Here is a 17,242-nt window from a genome sequence, read left to right on the forward strand (position 1 = left end):
CTGTGCCAACACTCCTGTGGAGTTAATAATAAAGCTGTGGCCTTGTTAAGCCAATGGAAGTGGCTTAAACATCTTCATTAAGCAAAAGGTGCCCTCCTGCGAGTCAATGTTAGTTTGGAAGTATTTGAAGAAAATGACCCCTCATCTGGACTGCTGGCAATGCATTGCATTTGCATGAGCATGTGTGACCATCTCAAATTAGGAGCTATTACTATGCTAACGTACAGAGACAGATCAAATTAAGTAGTGTGTTTAATTCTGAAGTGGAGTGGAGAACAATTCCTCCTTGTATCTCTTTTAAAGTCATTCCAAACAGTTTCTGTGTAAGTAGTGATTGTCCTTTTGAAGTTAGGTTTTCTGTTTTACTAAATCTCCCAAAAAACAAATAAAAGCAGGTTGCCATTCATGAATTGGGAGAGAAATCTAGAATGGTAAAAAGATTTCCTATACTTTATGCAATGGAAAATATGGACTACTAGTTGCTGAACATCTTCCACCTTGGCTTGACATACTACACTGAAGGGATTTACTGGCTCTGAATGAACCTAGACCAAAGATACCAGGCTTTGAGGAATAGTGCCTGATTTAGGGATTGAGAATTAAATAGAACAGTTTTGTCTTTACTGAGACAGAATTATCGTGAGCCAGCTTATCACACCATAGATCCTTTCTCAGGTGGCAGCTCAAAGAAATGCAGTAATGCAAAGTAGACACCAATATCACACAAAATCCATAAGGTTTTAAAACAAAATCTAAAGCAGGGGTAGTCAAACTGCGGCCCTCCAGATGTCCATGGACTACAATTCCCAGGAGCCCCCTGCCAGCGTTCGCTGGCAAGGGGCTCCTGAGAATTGTAGTCCACGGACATCTGGAGGGCCGCAGTTTGACTACCCCTGATCTAAAGCTCTCTAGTCTGTCATTTCTGAAGAACATTTCCAGTGGATGTATTTCTAGCCCTTCTGCATGGAAACAGTGGGATACCTCCAGTTATCGAAGAATGGTACACAGGTTTACTAATCTCCAGGTAGGGACTGGAATTCTCTCGGAATTGCAACTGGTCTCCATACTGCACAGATCAGTTATCCCAGGAAAAATGGCAGTTTCACAGGGCAAGCTCAATGGTATAACATAAATTCTAAGCCAAATTCCTCCCCAAATCCCCTTTTCCACAGGCAGTGCCCTCAATCTTCAAGCATTTCTCAGACTGGAATTGGCAATTGAAACTACCTTAGACTGACTCAGGACATTTGTCCATCATGGTTAGTAGCCAAATTCCCAACATGTAGACGTTCACAAGGATTGCTGTATGAAGAGAGGTGTAATTTATTAGATAGAAGGGACCCAGAATTCATATATATATATATATATATATGCATGCATGCATGCATGCAAGCATACATGTATGCATGCATACATGCATACATACATACATACATACATACATACATACATACATACATACATATATATATAACTTTGAGAATGTGAATACTCTTTTTGATCATTGGGGGTGTTTCCGCACAAGGACCAATGTTGCCAATTGGTTCCACAAAGCAGAAACGCTATTTTAAATAGTGGAATCTGGGTGTTACGCATACCTCCATTTGTAGTGGAATCCAGTAGCGTTTCTGGTCTCGCAGGAATCGCTAGAAAGGAAGTGATTTTTTCTGTGCTTGGTCCCGCCTCTGGCCATCAATCAAACAAACAGCCAATTGGTGCTTGTTATCATGCTCCAGAAAAGCCCCTTTCCCTTTAAGCACAGGTTTTTTTTAAGTTTAAAAAAAACACACGTTGCAACGAATATGCATTGATTCATTGCAACGGAGAGACCCATCTAGCTGGTGTGTGAGCTGGCGATTCATCATTACCATGCTCCCCCAAGTGAAAAAAAAATTCCCCCCCAACCATGGGCGCTATTTTTGGCCAAAAATAAAGGGAACTTGCAAACGGGGCTGTGTTGTGCTTGGGGACTTAGGGGAGCTTTAAAGCACTTCTGTGGAAGGACTGTAGCCAGAGAAGCCTCACTGGGTGAATCAAGCCTTGCTGGTTTGTTGTTTTCCCCGCTCACTCCGAGGGGGAAAAAATGGCGATCGCTTTGCCAGACGTTCGGAGGAGAGAGCCAGGGGGAGGGACTTTGTTGGAACCGCAACAATTGAGAACACACAGGACTTTTTCGCTAGTATTGCAGATTGTTTGCAAGAGTGTAGCGCTTTTCGGAGGGTGAATCCACTTTTCTCGATTTCACTAGAAGCGCTACAATGAATCGCTTTTCGTGGAACTTTTTCAGGAGTGTTGCAGATTGTGTGCGACATCTTGCGGAACTGCAAATTAGTAGCATTTACAATATGAAAGCCTTCTGCTACATTAAACTTGTGCGGAATGGCCCTCATAATTTCAGGCTCTAAAAAGCTGAAGTTAGTGAAATTTCTAATTGGGAAAGATTTGTTTTGGGAAATTTCTTCAAGTAGTGGTATGGACATTAGGAGAATGGGTGAGAGCTGGCTGTGGGTGACAGTATTCTGCATAACTGCATAACAAGCACAAGTACAGACTTTATTGCACTAGGCCATCAGCAAGATTAAATGCAGAGTAAAAATGACTTGTCTGTAAGTACCATGGCTTCTGACCCTTTTCTCCTCCTCCTCAAGTGATCAGCTCTGTGTCAGAGGTGACAAGCAGTTCTCTCCATGGTTATTGGGTAGGGGGCATATCTGTCTTCATCCAAATAGCAGCCCCTCTTGAAATTCTTGCAACAGCCTGCCTCCCATTTCCCTAGGTAACAAATACACATAGTAAAACAAACAAACAAATAAACAAACAAACAAACAAACCATGCTGTGACTGCTTGTCAAAACCAAGGGGAAGAAGACTTTATCAAAAATGTCATAATCTCTTCTTAGCATTTGATACATTTCAGGAGTAGTACAAACAAAAAAGCCCCTAACAGTTATATTGTAGTTGGTTTTTCTCCACAGATAAAATCCAGGGCTCTTTATTCCCATCCATTCCTAACTAACCCATAGCCACGGTAGTTGCAAACTGAAATGGGCTCTTTATGACTGCAATTTCCTCTGCTTTCAAAGCATGCAAGTATGCTTCAGTGATTTTCAAAAGTGTTCTGAGAAAGATCTATTTCTTAAACTGTTTTTTTTTCTTTTTTTAATTTGCTTAGCGGTTTCGGTGTTTAGAAAATGACACACAAGTTACAGCAGTGATTTTATGCTGTAGAGAAAGCCTGTGATCACAGAGCATGGAAGAAACATTTATAGCATTACCTTACAGGATTGGGTTTCAAACCTGTACTGTATGAGAAAGGTGGGATTGTGCTGGCATACTGTTCCCCTCTTGCTAACACAGTAGGATAGAGGGTAAGACAGAGGAGGTTCAATAGAAAGACATTAGAAGTCCATTCTCAAATTAGAGTCAGATTAGCTCGGTCAATTCTTTCATTCCACCTCCGCAGAGCAAGCTAGTTTGCAATCAAAACCTTTTAATCCAATGATGAGTCATGAAAAATGTTAATACTTCCTAAAATAGCAACAAAATTTTTATCTGCATTTTATACTTTATGTATAACATTATATATAGATCAGCCTCAGTGTCTGGGAAATTATCTTCTATTATGTTCTTTGCCTATTTAAGGAACAAACACTGAACTGATTTCATATTTTAATAGCTGATTTCATATTTTAATAGACTGTCCTACAATGAATAAAGTTATTATTGTACTAGTCATTATACTATAATACTAGAAGTATACAAAAATATTCTAAGGCCATATAATTCATGATGTTAAAAACATGAGCTATATTCTTTAATATAGGAGCTCCAGCCAGTGCTATTATGAAATGAATCTTGTTATTTCCATAGCTATCAGTTGGATGCACATTTTGAGCTGCAGTTTTCTGCACTCCCACCCAACTGGGATGAAATTCTCTAGGACAGTACAATTTATAAAAGGGATCATTTCTACCCAATGTTAGGCAAACAGAAGGAAATATCTCTAGCCAATTAAAATTCTAACTTGCAGGATTACCAGAATGCACATATCTGCTTAGTTAGACTGAATGAATTCAGTCAGAATAATGGACATATTGAAAATTTTTAGGTTTTTAAAAATAATTCTGTTTAGATTTGAAGTATATGCTGTGTGCGCATGTTTGTTTGTGTGTGTGTGTGTGTGTGAGAGAGAGAGAGAGAGAGAATGGGTGAGTGTCACATTGTAAATTATTGTCCTGTTTTATCTACTTGCTTCTGCAGGCACATCTGCATAACACTTAGGAACAGGTTCAGAAATTCATAAATGTCCATACCCTGAAGTATAACCTGGGGTGATTCTGCATGTACTTTGTTTATTCCATTGTGGATCCTGCTGAATTCAGATTGATTTGAACTCTGGTCTTCCTCTATTTCCCCCCCCCCAACTGAAACAGAGAGTGTTCTGCACATGATTAGGGAAGCTCAGAACGAGGAGGGGAGCCAAGCACAGAAGGAGCCTCTTTCTTTCTTTTCTTGAGGGGGGGGGAGCATTGGAGACAACAGAAGAGTGGGAATAAATCCAAGAGTAAAACCTCTGCCAAGAGAAGTAAGGGCTTCTGGAGCTTCTGCTGAGAGAAGTTAGAGCTTCCCCTTTAAGGGAAGCCTTGCAACCTGGGAACGAGGAAGCCTTTAAACTGACACCCTAGCCAATCAGAGCTTTTCTACAGCCTTGGATGCTCAAGGCAGCTAGTTAGATTGGGACAAGCAGACAGCTGCATGCTTACTCATGCCGGTTTTTCATATATCAAGGGTTATATCCACTCTAGGATATTGCGGAGAAAAGGTAGGGTCACTCTGGATCAATCATGCTTGTTGCAGTGTAGACAGCAGGGATTTAATTGACCTGGGATTGGAATAAAAGCTCCTTGCAGATTCAGCCCTGGGTTCAGCAGGTAATTCAGGTTTATCAATCATCTGTTTTTTTCCCATTAGAGTCAAGTATGGGCAACCTGAAAGTCACAGCTGTCATGCCAGAAACCTGCAAAGAACCACCTAGAACAGTTCTCCCGCTCAAGACCTGTGAAATCAGAGAAACTGGGGTAATCACTGACTGTCCTGTATAGGAAATGGCATTCCAGAGAAATTTGTGAAAGATGTTTTGCTTCTGGCAGGCAGTTTGCAAGAAGGTACAATTAATTTAAAAAGTTAACTTACAATTAAGTTAAAAAGTATGGCTGCTGATAAACTTATGGCTGACCAGTTCTCCTGCTCTGCAGCACACAGGTGGTCAAGCCAGCTGCACAGTCAGCTGGCAGAGGATGCTCAACTCTATTCAGAATAGCCAGGGAGATGCCAGAACTAGAAATCATTTTCATTTGCTTGGGTTAAGCTGGGTAGTGGCAGCCACATTTCTTGCTCACATGTCTGTGCATTCATGGAGAAAATGTGGTAGAAAGGGATATAATTTTAACATGACAAGTGGTGCATAACTGCATTCTCATTTTCATTCCTTGCCTCCCCCATCATGTTTCATTAATCTAGGCCCTTTTCTCCCAGCCTGATATATATTAGAAATAAAACTAGACTATTTAGAGTGTAGAAACAAACCTCTCAGCTTCTTGGTAAGTCAGTGCACTGACTATGTACATTCTATAACACTCTGGGTCGCCTGGATGCTCTCTGTGCCTGCCAGGCTGATGGATATGAGGATCCATATTGAGGAAAGATACCTCGACTCCTTTCAACTGCGTAGAACTCCCCAGACTTCAAGATACTTTATGCTGTTTTGTTTTGTTTTTTAATTTCAAGGGAGAGATCTCCCTTTGACCATTCAAAGGGTGGTACTGAAGACAATAGGACCTGCACGGTAAGAAGGTGCATCAGAAAAGGATGTAGTAAGGATGGAAAATAGGTGAAACTGAGCATCTTATTCCTCTACTAGACATGAATCTTCTCATCAAAAATGGCTACCAAAGCCCTAGTGTGAGGGAAAATGGGTACATCTTTCTGGTTCTAAAAAATCCAATGAGCTGAGCAGAGGTTGTAATCCCATTACAACAATCTAGCCCTATCATTTCAGAAATAAAGTATAAATATTTGGTTCATGACTCATATGATTCTATAAATGGGAGTGTGTGTATAAGAGGTAGAACATATTGATACTGAGTCCAAAGAAATAATCATTCAGGGTTGTGGATTTATGAAATGAAAATCAACTTGCACTATTAAATGATTTGCCACTAATAAAGCCAGGATCAATGACCACTTAGGGCTTTTTAAAATTATATTTTAATTGTTACAATTATTCTTTGATGTAATTGTTATTCCATCTCCCTCCAATGTTTTTTTCTTCCTGCTTGTAGAAAAATTCCTTGGGAGCAATAGGCATTTGGTAAAATAAATAGAAAATCCAATCACTTGAAGAATTTCCTCTGCATTTTCTAAGAGTGGGATTGCACATACCAAGCAGATTTTGAAAGAAAAGAAAACAGCAACCTGGAACCCATTTATTTAAAAGCAATTTACTTAGTTTGAAGTGTTCTTTATTCCAGCTGCTGTTATTAAAGATGTTTGTTTTTGAACAGCTTTTTCTCTGCAAACCTGCACTAGCTTTCTGCCGAAGGAAGTCATAACCCCTTGTTTATGGCACATCATTCTAGTGCCGTAGAAATAATTGCATTGCCAACAATGCTGAAGGGATCAGCAGGACGATGACCTTTTTAATGCATCAAATACCCATTTATAGAATAAGGCTGGATTTCCAGAACAGATCCATTAGAACTGCTAGTTGTGCCCGCATATTTCATCAGGGTTTCTCATTCTGCATGCTCAAAACCACATCTCTAAAAGCCCATTTTGAGGACCTCGTGTGCCTGAATTCTCACAACCATGAAAACAAAATAATTATGCTATAAGGATTAAAAAAGAAACTTCGAAGTGATTGTTTAGTCTTGTGAGCTTTCTTCCTTCCCAAGACAAACTGTGGGTTGACATGTTTGTAAGTACCGCTTCCACAACCAAATCGTAGTGCTTTTCGGAGAACACACACACACAATGTTCATCTGTTTGTGTTCCAGTGATCCTTTCCCCATTCTTGGGATGCTTTTCCCCATGCCTGCCTTCCCTGATCTTTTTGAGAACAGCAGGGTTCAGGTCCACTAGCAGGTGGCCTGCTGGGGAAATGCTCATCCCCCAAACCAATAGCATTTGCTTTTCGTCAGCACCTCGCAGCTGCCATTTCCCCAGCTGCACTATCCAAGATCTATTTCATGCTTTTACAAAATGGCAGTTGCTATACTGCTAAAGAGTCATAACAATCTATTAGGAACCTGAATATTGACTGGGATAGGTCACAGGGAACATACCACTCCAAATAACCATCTAATCAATGGGCTATTCAGCTATTCAAAAGCCATTCGTGAGGGATCATGTTCTTGCCGGAAGTTGGCTTGCTGTGGAAATTTTTTTCTGTATGCAGCAAAAGGGCAGGTCAATTGCAGGGAGTCATATTCTTCTGATGTTCTATCCTGGAAACTTTTCTGCCTTCCAGAGTAGCTGAAATGCTGCAAACTTGAGAGGGAGCACTGGTGCAATGTGGGCACAGGTGGGATCTTTTGCTAACATGTGTTCAACATTTCATACTGGATGCTTAGAAGTAAAGGACTTAGGATCAGACATCTTTTTCCCCTTACACTTTTTGTTTTTTTAACATCCAGCCTAAAGCTTGTGTACTAGTTTGAATTAGTTTGGTTGGTCCTAATAAAAGATATTGCATGGCTTTTTGTTTTTATTGGAGAAAAGGTTAGGTTCTGCTAGAGAAAAGGTTAGCCTTCTCTTTCCAAACTATACTTTAAATGAGGCAGTTTTCAAATGCAGAAGAAGCAAAAATCAACCTGGCATAGCAAAACAAATACCTGATTCTAATCCCAGTGCATTGGATGTCAGTGCATTTTTAGCAACTGGCTCTTCATCAAGGGAAAGTAAAATAATTTTAACTTGCTCTGCACATAATTTCTACTAGCTGGCAGAAGGCATACTTTTGAACGAATGCCTCTTTTCATGAATCTGGAGATGGTATATTCTGTTGGCAGAGTTTAAATATGCAAAGTAGTGGCTGCTTAAAGAATAAATAGCTTTATTGAGGAGGAGAGAAATAGTCCTAACTGTCTGTTCTTCTGGAGACAATAAGGGAGGAAGTATGCTCAAAAGAGCAGGGAGACTCCAACAGAGACAATCAGGATACAGGAGGAAATTATTTGAAAACTACCAGGAAATTCCTAATCTAAATATGCTAACTACACATCTTCTCCATTGCCCCCTGCAGGATATTCTTCATTAATTCTGTTGAATCATGTACACAACATACCCTGCATATTCTCTATGTGATGAACTTATCTGAACTATCTTATTTGATCCTGAACTCTTCAGACCCTTCCACGATTGGGTGGAGATGGATGGGGCAAGCAACTAGTCTCTTTTAATTATTTTTTTTTCACAACTGGGAAAGTGTCTGCCATTAATTACTAAGCTGGACATTGTTATTTCTCCAATGTTTTTGTGAACTTCAACTGAACCCAAAGAACTGATAAGCATTTTTAGCACAAAAAAAAAATTATCACACTTCATAAGTTGGATATTATGTCACAGTTTACTAATTTTCTACTAATTTACTTTTGTCTTTTATCTGTACTCTTATGATCTTTGTTCCATGGTCTGAGGAAGAGTGCATGCACTCGAAAGCTCAGGTCTTGAATAAATCTTTGTTGGTCTTACAGCTGCCATTGAACTCAAATTTTGCCTTGAAACAAACAACAAAGATTGTCATTTTAACCGTGCCAAGTTCTTAGCCCATCTTCCTTTCCAAACACAAAGTTACAGAATACTCATATGCAGATAATGTTTACTAAGAATATGTTCTTATCCTTCATAGATAATATTACTATGAAGGCTACAGTCAAATGCTCAGACTTGGATAACCCAGACAAGCCCAATCTTATCAAATCTCAGAAGCTAAGCAGGATCTGTCTCCGTTAATATTTGGATGGGAGACTACCAAGTGAGTCCAGGATCATTATGCAGGAGCAGATGATGGTGAACCACCTTTGAACATCAGCCTATCCTGCCTTGAAAACCCCATGACATCACCATAAATTGACTGGGATTTGACAGCACTTTCCAACCACAGCAGCATATATTATGCAATGCCCCTGTAATGTTTTTAAGCATTATTACCAACTCTGTATTGTCAGATGGAGGGCTTTGACTGAGAGAGAGAGAGAGAGAGAGAGAGAGAGAGAGATTCTGGCCTGATGCTTTCTGCATGTACAGATCTTGCAGTCCTGAGAAATGCAGAAGGCATCAGGCCTGAATCTCAGTATTGCCAATAACTCAGTTGATTTTTCTTCAGACAAATTCTGAATAAGGTTAAGTGTTTAAAGCACTCTGGACATTGCAAAGTACTATATACTAAGTAGTAATATTATCTTCTGTGTAGGATAAGAATGTATTCTAAGTAAGCACCATCTGCATAAAACAAATATTTCTCCATAAACAGTTGTAATTCATACCACGGTTGTTAACACATTAGAAGTGACCATTGTTTTGAGAATGTATGTCATTTTTTTTAAATGAATCATCTTAGCCATTTCTTGTATCAGACAGGCTAAGACTATATCAGAACTGTGAGGAACCAGCTGCTGTCAAAGAACTGCTGTCAAACTGCAACCTGCTGTCAAGGAACTGACTGGAAGGTTTAAATTAATATGTGAAGTAAAGCTACACCCCCTTCCCCCATACACATACACACCTGCTCCCTGGCTTTTGTCCCTTATGGTTGCCAAAGTACAATCCTACCCAGTAACTAGCAGGAGCAACAACTGGCAAAATTCCCCTGCCACGTTCAGGCAGTAGACCTAGCAACCCTGCTTTCTGTGAGCTCTCTTGCTTACCTGTTCACTTGCCAAAAATATGTAGCCTGTCACTAACTGCTATGTTAATCCCACCTCCTCCAGTCTGTTTTTTGCCTTGGTTTCTTCAGCTCTGTAACTCCATACTCATCCACTGTTTCCTTGGTCACAGCTTTTCAGGCTACTGCTTCATTTATCTCATTTCCTTTTGCCACCCACCTCCTGTCCAGCCTCTGTGAGGTTTCTTTCTCCATCGAGTGAACCATACAATCCCTCTTTATCTTAAATTATGCAATTTCCTCCAACACTTTTCCATATCTCAGTCCACTTTCTTTTCTGCCTTAGCCCTCAAGTGTCATTCTCTACCTACCTGTGTTTGTTGACCTCTCCTCCCACTCCATGGCCTACCTATTAGCCTCACTTTCCTGTCCACGAGGCCTCACCCACATATCCCAGAACCTTTCCGTCCTCAGCCATTATGAGTAACTTTTCAACCCCAGTCAACCTGATAACTCCTTCTATTCTTACAGAAGCTCAGTGACCGACCATCAGACCTCCAAGCAACTGCACATTCCACACCAAACCAGTCAATCACTGTCATAATGTTCAGCATCAAAAGCACAGTAAAATATAAACAGGCAAAATTTCACCACTTGATGATTTCCTGCTTATTATTCTTTCAGCAGCTATAACATCTATCCATTAATTTCAATCGCTATCCAAACACGTGTGATAGTTCAGTTTATAGACAAGTCCTAACAACATTTGTTGAAACAGGATTCTCCCCATCAGCACCAATTTCAACAAACCCTGAGGATATTGCCTCCCCTGCAGTGCTCCCTGTTGGCTGCCTGCATCTCAAAATGGTGCTATTCAGCTTTGCATCCTCTAATCACTGCCGGACAGCTGCTGCTCCCAGCATGTCAGCCAGCTCTATGTTGATCTGGCGCATGGATAAAGAAAGAGCATCACATGATGGTCCCTGTAGACTCCACAGGTAGCACCTCTACATTAAAGATGACTGCTTCTGCAATCTGCTCACTTTCGCGTCACTCTAGTGTGGCAATGGCAGCGGGCAAATTGCCAAGGCAGTTTCCATTAAAAGCACATTTTGGAATCAGGAAGTGACTTTCTTTTTTAAAGGGAGAGTCAGGAATATCTTGGCTATGTTTTACCTGTGATGTTTCAGTCATTTTTTTTTTTTTTTGCATTTCCCACATCTATAAATTGAATGAGGAAATTACAGTGACTAAAAAGGACATTTCGTTTTTTAAAAAACATCTACTTTTGGTAAAGCATTAACAGCACAGCACTCATAAGTGCTAAATGCAAACAAAGTTTTCACAATAACATTAATATCACTTGAGGAAACAACGTCTGATTATATCCCAGACTTTGAGAATTAAACTGGATTCAGACATTATATTTCATTGCTAGTCAGGAGAGCAATTTCCGGCGCTCCAAGAACACTAATATAAATAATAGTTTTATGGCATGAACTGGGCCACAACTTTGATCTTTTGATGAGTATAGGCAAATTTATAAACACAAAAAGGAGGGTGGATCCCCCAAGCCATCCTTCCCCTGATGCAGCCAGTGGACCACAGCCCCATAGAAAGGTGAACCATCAGCAGGCCCAACCATGCGGATGAAAAACCATCTGGTAAAGCTCCCCTAACCATCAGGCCTGCTGGACCCTGGGAAGGTAAGCCAAGAAAAGCCCCATGGGTGTCAACCTCTATTGGAACTCCTCCAGCTATCCCATCATGTAAAGCTGGCGACTCCCTAGCCAGAAAATCACCCGCCTATCACATGTGCAGCTTCTTAAGGAAGCTCCCCAACAACATGGCACGTGGGCACAGGTTGTGCTCAACAGGATCTGCCCCCATACAAACTGCCACTGAGTGGGGGAGGCACACTCCTGATCCCGCTCCCACCAATGTTCATATCTGCATGAGCCTCAACGAAGCTGCCCTGACATCGCCCAGCCAAATATCGTGTCTCCAGTCCAACAGATGAATTCTGCCTGCCCTAAACAGGGCTTCCATGCCAAACACAATGTCTGGATGAGGCAGCACTCCACAGATGCTAGACACACAGGTTCTCACCACAGTCCTACAGATCTTGCATCTTGCCAGGTTCACCTTCCTCGGGGCCAAAGCCCCCCGCCCAACTTGACATTCCAGTATATCCCACCAAAATATGAACGTTCCTGGACAAAGTTTCTGAAGAATCAGCGGATCCCACATGATCAAGGTGGCCAAATCCATGCCAAAAGAGGCAGGCAGGCCGTTCACACACAACTGTATGACAATGACATCTAGGTGCTCGTGCTTCAACATAATTTGCTCAGTGGCAGAGAGCAATGATGACTAGCTCATTCCCTGGATCCCATGCCAATGGGGGACAAAGTCTTAACCCAAGCCAAGGTTCTTTCTGCATACTGACTCCACTGCATATCTTGAAGCCCAGAAAACAATGCTGTGACCGATGATGAAGACTCCCTTCCATCGCCTTGTGAAAACTACAAAGGTAAGAATCATAGCACTCTGTCAGTTCCCACATGCAACTGGAAGGCATCAGTATGCCAGTGTCCCAGGACAATACAATTCATGCCCAAGCTCTCAGCAGCAGCTTGCATGGTGGCACCGATCTGAAAGGAATGTGAGCTGAAACTCTATAAAGGCAAGTCTAATTTCTCTATGCAAAGGCACAACATAGCTGTAAATTGAAAATGGGACAAGCACTATATGGATGAAAAAGGGGCCTGGCATTGTGGGATGTAACACCATGTAATGGGAAATGCAACATACTGGCCAAGGTAAGCCCCCCCCACTGGATAACTGGGGACCCCATCTGATTTGATCTGTTTTAGACCTATTCAAGTGAATCTGAACCTGCAGGCCCAAATGATGCATGTCCTGAGCATGAATTGCCCTGCCTCAAAGTACAAGTGGGATGAAACCACCAACTTGCTAACCCAGAAGGCCCTGAAAAATGCCAGCGTGAAGGCCACCTGAAACAGCATGACTTCAAAATCAGAAGAGCAAACAGCTGCTAACTGTGCAAACACGTCACCAAGCAGTGCGAGAGAGATAGGGTGGCATGAATCAGTGACCCTGGGCTCAAGCTGCCTCCAGCTCTCCACAGCCCTACAAACCACATAAGATGACCAGCTGCACAACTTGCAAAAGAAGGCAAGGCCTGACAGGTGGGCATTCAAAGTCCGGGCCAAATGGCCCACAGACCACAGCATAGCCATATAGGCCTCAAGTGTTTCATCTCCACAACAACCTGTGTGGGAGGCCCCAAATATTTATTTTGCACAATAGCCCTGCCTGAAGAACTGATCTTTATAGTATGGAGATGAGCTGTAGCTACAGAAGATCCCCAGGTCCCACCTGGAGGTTGGCTACCCCAAGTTGAAAATATTCCTTGAGGTTTGAAAGTGCAGCCTTAAAAGGGTATTATGCCTCCATAGCTCCCCAATCAGCCACATAGTGCCCCTGGCCTATTTCTGGTAAAGAAAACATTGCAGAAAGGAGGTAAGGTTACCTGACAGGTGTAGGTTTATGTTCCAGGAAGCCTGCATTTCCTAGGTGTGCTTGAATCTGACTTGGCTCAGGACTGTTGTGCGCAGCGAGACCTCCTCTTAAGGTTCCAGCTTAACAACACCAAACCATAGGCTAGTGCCCATTGTATTACAGCATGCAACGGGCATTCCTACTAGTATAATGATTAAATCCATAAAGCAAAATTGGCAAATGTAAAATAAAATATTCTTTAAAGTGTCTACAGTCTTTTTGGGATCAGGCAGACAAAAACAGCCCCATTTCTGTTTTCTGGAGGTGGGGAAGGAACTGGGAAAGGGGAAGGGTAATCAGGCATCCTTCTCCTGATCATAAAGGGGTCTGAACGCTTGGTTTTTAAGCCAACTATTAACACAAAACATCTTTTTTGGCCCCAGGGACCATGTGAAGCCTTCTCACAACAGAGGCAGGCAAAAATAGCCCTGTTTCTGTTTTCTGGAGGTGGGAAATGAGCTGGGAAAGGGAGGGGGAGCGGGTGATTGGGCAGCCTTCTCCTGATCATACAGGGGTCTGGCTGCTTTCTGGCCTATTACACATGCGCATCTTATTCCCAGATTTTCAGAGAAGGAATACTTGACTTTGGATTCTGTGCCTGCCTCACACAGCTTTTGTTTCCCTCTGGTGTATTTATTCTTCAACTACAATGTGTATATGATTGTGTGTGTTTTAATGCACTTTTAAAAATCAGGGTGCAGTTTCACTTGTGATGTGTAGGGGTGGCATTCAAAGTTTAAAAACTTATGCAATTGCTGTATCCCAGCTACACAGTAGCATCCAGCAAGCACCTTCCATTTAAATCTCTTCAATCTTGCCTGTCAAGGGAAGAGGAATGTGTCGGGAGAGGAAGATAATGGAGGTGAATCACTGGCTGCGTAGTTGGTGCCGGCAGGAGAGATTTGGTTTCTGGGACCATGGGATAGGCTTTCTTGAGGAAGGCCTACTAGCACCTGATGGACTGCACTTATCGAAACTGGGGAAGAATGTGTTTGGCAGGAACCTGGGGAGATTCATCAGGAGAGCTTTAAACTAAAGCCACTAGCGGAAGGAGACGATCAACATAGGGAGTGTATGGAAGAAAAACTATCGGAGGCAGCCCAACCGGCAAGGCCAGCTCATAGGGAACCAAAAGTAAAAGGATTCAGATGTCTTTATACTAACGCCCGAAGCATGGGCAATAAAAAGGAAGAGCTGGAACTTCTCATGCTGATGGAAAAGTATGATCTAGTAGGCATCACAGAAACTTGGTGGAATGATTCTCATGACTGGAATGTAATGGTGGATGGATATGAACTGTTCAGAAAAAACAGAATAGATCGAAGAGGTGGAGGAGTGGCACTGTATGTGAAGAAAGGGCTTACCTGTCAGGAAATTCCAGTGGAAAGCATCTGGGTGAAAATAAGCGAGGGGAAAACAAACAGTGTGGTGGTTGGTGTCTGCTACCGACCACCTGACCAACGAGAGGATGTGGATGCTGCACTTTGTGAGCAGCTTGAGAAAATATCCAAACGGCAGGACCTTGTCATCATGGGTGACTTCAATTTCCCAGATGTGTGCTGGGAAACAAACTCTGCGAAGCGTCCTCAGTCATGCAAGTTTCTGACCTGCCTGGCTGACAATTTCATTTATCAAATGGTAGATGAACCCACAAGAGGTTCAGCCATACTGGACTTAATACTGACCAACAGGCAAGAGTTGGTGGATGAGGTGAAGGAGGTGGGGACAATTTGGTGATCCAAGGAAGTCAGCATGGGTTTGTCTCCAACAGGTCCTGCCAGACCAACCTAGTTTCCTTTTTTGACCAAGTAACAGGTTTGCTGGATCGGGGAAATTTGGTTGATGTCATTTACTTGGATTTTAGTAAAGCTTTTGACAAGGTTCCCCATGATGTTCTGATGGATAAGTTGAAGGACTGCAATCTGGATTTTCAGATCGTTAGGTGGATAGGGAACTGGTTAGAGAACCGCACTCAAAGAGTTGTTGTCAATGGTGTTTCATCAGACTGGAGAGAGGTGAGTAGCGGGGTACCTCAGGGTTCGGTGCTCGGCCCGGTACTTTTTAACATATTTATTAATGATCTAGATGAGGGGGTGGAGGGACTACTCATCAAGTTTGCAGATGACACCAAATTGGGAGGACTGGCAAATACTCCGGAAGATAGAGACAGAGTTCAACGAGATCTGAACACAATGGAAAAATGGGCAAATGAGAACAAGATGCAATTTAATAAAGATAAGTGTAAAGTTCTGTATCTGGGTCAGAAAAATGAAAAGCATGCCTACTGGATGGGGGATACGCTTCTAGGTAGCACTATGTGTGAACGAGACCTTGGGGTACTTGTGGATTGTAAACTAAACATGAGCAGGCAGTGTGATGCAGCGGTAAAAAAGGCAAATGCCATTTTGGGCTGTATCAACAGAGGCATCACATCAAAATCACAAGATGTCATAGTCCCATTGTATACGGCACTGGTCAGACCACACCTGGAGTACTGTGTGCAGTTCTGGAGGCCTCACTTCAAGAAGGACATCGATAAAATTGAAAGGGTACAGAGGAGAGCGATGAAGATGATCTGGGGCCAAGGGACCAAGCCCTATGAAGATAGGTTGAGGGACTTGGGAATGTTCAGCCTGGAGAAAAGGAGGTTGAGAGGGGACATGATAGCCCTCTTTAAGTATTTGAAAGGTTGTCACTTGGAGGATGGCAGGATGCTGTTTCTGCTGGCTGCAGAGGAAAGGACACGCAGTAATGGGTTTAAACTTCAAGTACAACGATATAGGCTAGATATCAGGAAAAAGTTTTTCACAGTCAGAGTAGTTCAGCAGTGGAATAGGCTGCCTAAGGAGGTGGTGAGCGCCCCCTCACTGGAAATCTTCAAGCAAAGGTTGGATACACACTTTTCCTGGATGCTTTAGGATGCTTAGGGCTAATCCTGCATTGAGCAGGGGGTTGGACTAGATGGCCTGTATGGCCCCTTCCAACTCTATGATTCTATGATTCTATTCTATGATTCTAAATCCTTGTGGTTCAGGTTTTGTGCATACATTCCAACATTAGTTTGTTAAGCAGAAAGCAAAGAGCCCAAGGGGGAAAACTGGTGCTGAAACTGACAAGATATTTTTTAAACTCAAACTATTTATATTTCTATTTACCATATTGCCAAGCACTAGGGGATACTCTGCTGAGCCATTAGCCACTATGAAAAATAAGAAAAAGTCACACAAACTCATAATATGGGGAGGGGAGCATGCTTCATGTACAGAATGCATGGTAGAACCCATTGAAAGGCATGACAACATGTGAATGTGTGTGTGTTAAGCTGCCCATGCGTCCCGATTATCGCGGGACCCTCGTGCCTTTGAGAAAAAAGTCCCACGTCCCACCGCATTTTTTAAAAGTCCCGCATAGCCAGTGCCTAGTATTGGCGTGGCTCTGCCTGGCCACGCCTTCTCCGAGGCCAAGCACCGCCCCATGCAATGTCCTGTGCTTGGGCCCTCCGAGTTTTTATCACAGACAGGGCCTGCCCTTTCTCCTCCCCTTTAGCCCTTACTGCTTATTATTACCGCTTTGCAGGAGCGGTTACAGATGTGTTTCACATTGGATTATAAATCAACTAAAAATATTCTGATAAGATTTAATAAAAGCTGTAGAGCAGAGCTATATTATTAGCTAAGCTTAATCTAATATATGAACCAATTTGTTGAGAGGACAGCTGAACCATTTTGGGGGACTTCAATTATTGGACAGATTTTTTTCCCACAGAGGAGTATG

This window comes from Paroedura picta, chromosome 9 (assembly GCF_049243985.1).
Source record: "Paroedura picta isolate Pp20150507F chromosome 9, Ppicta_v3.0, whole genome shotgun sequence".
Lineage (NCBI taxonomy): Eukaryota > Metazoa > Chordata > Lepidosauria > Squamata > Gekkonidae > Paroedura > Paroedura picta.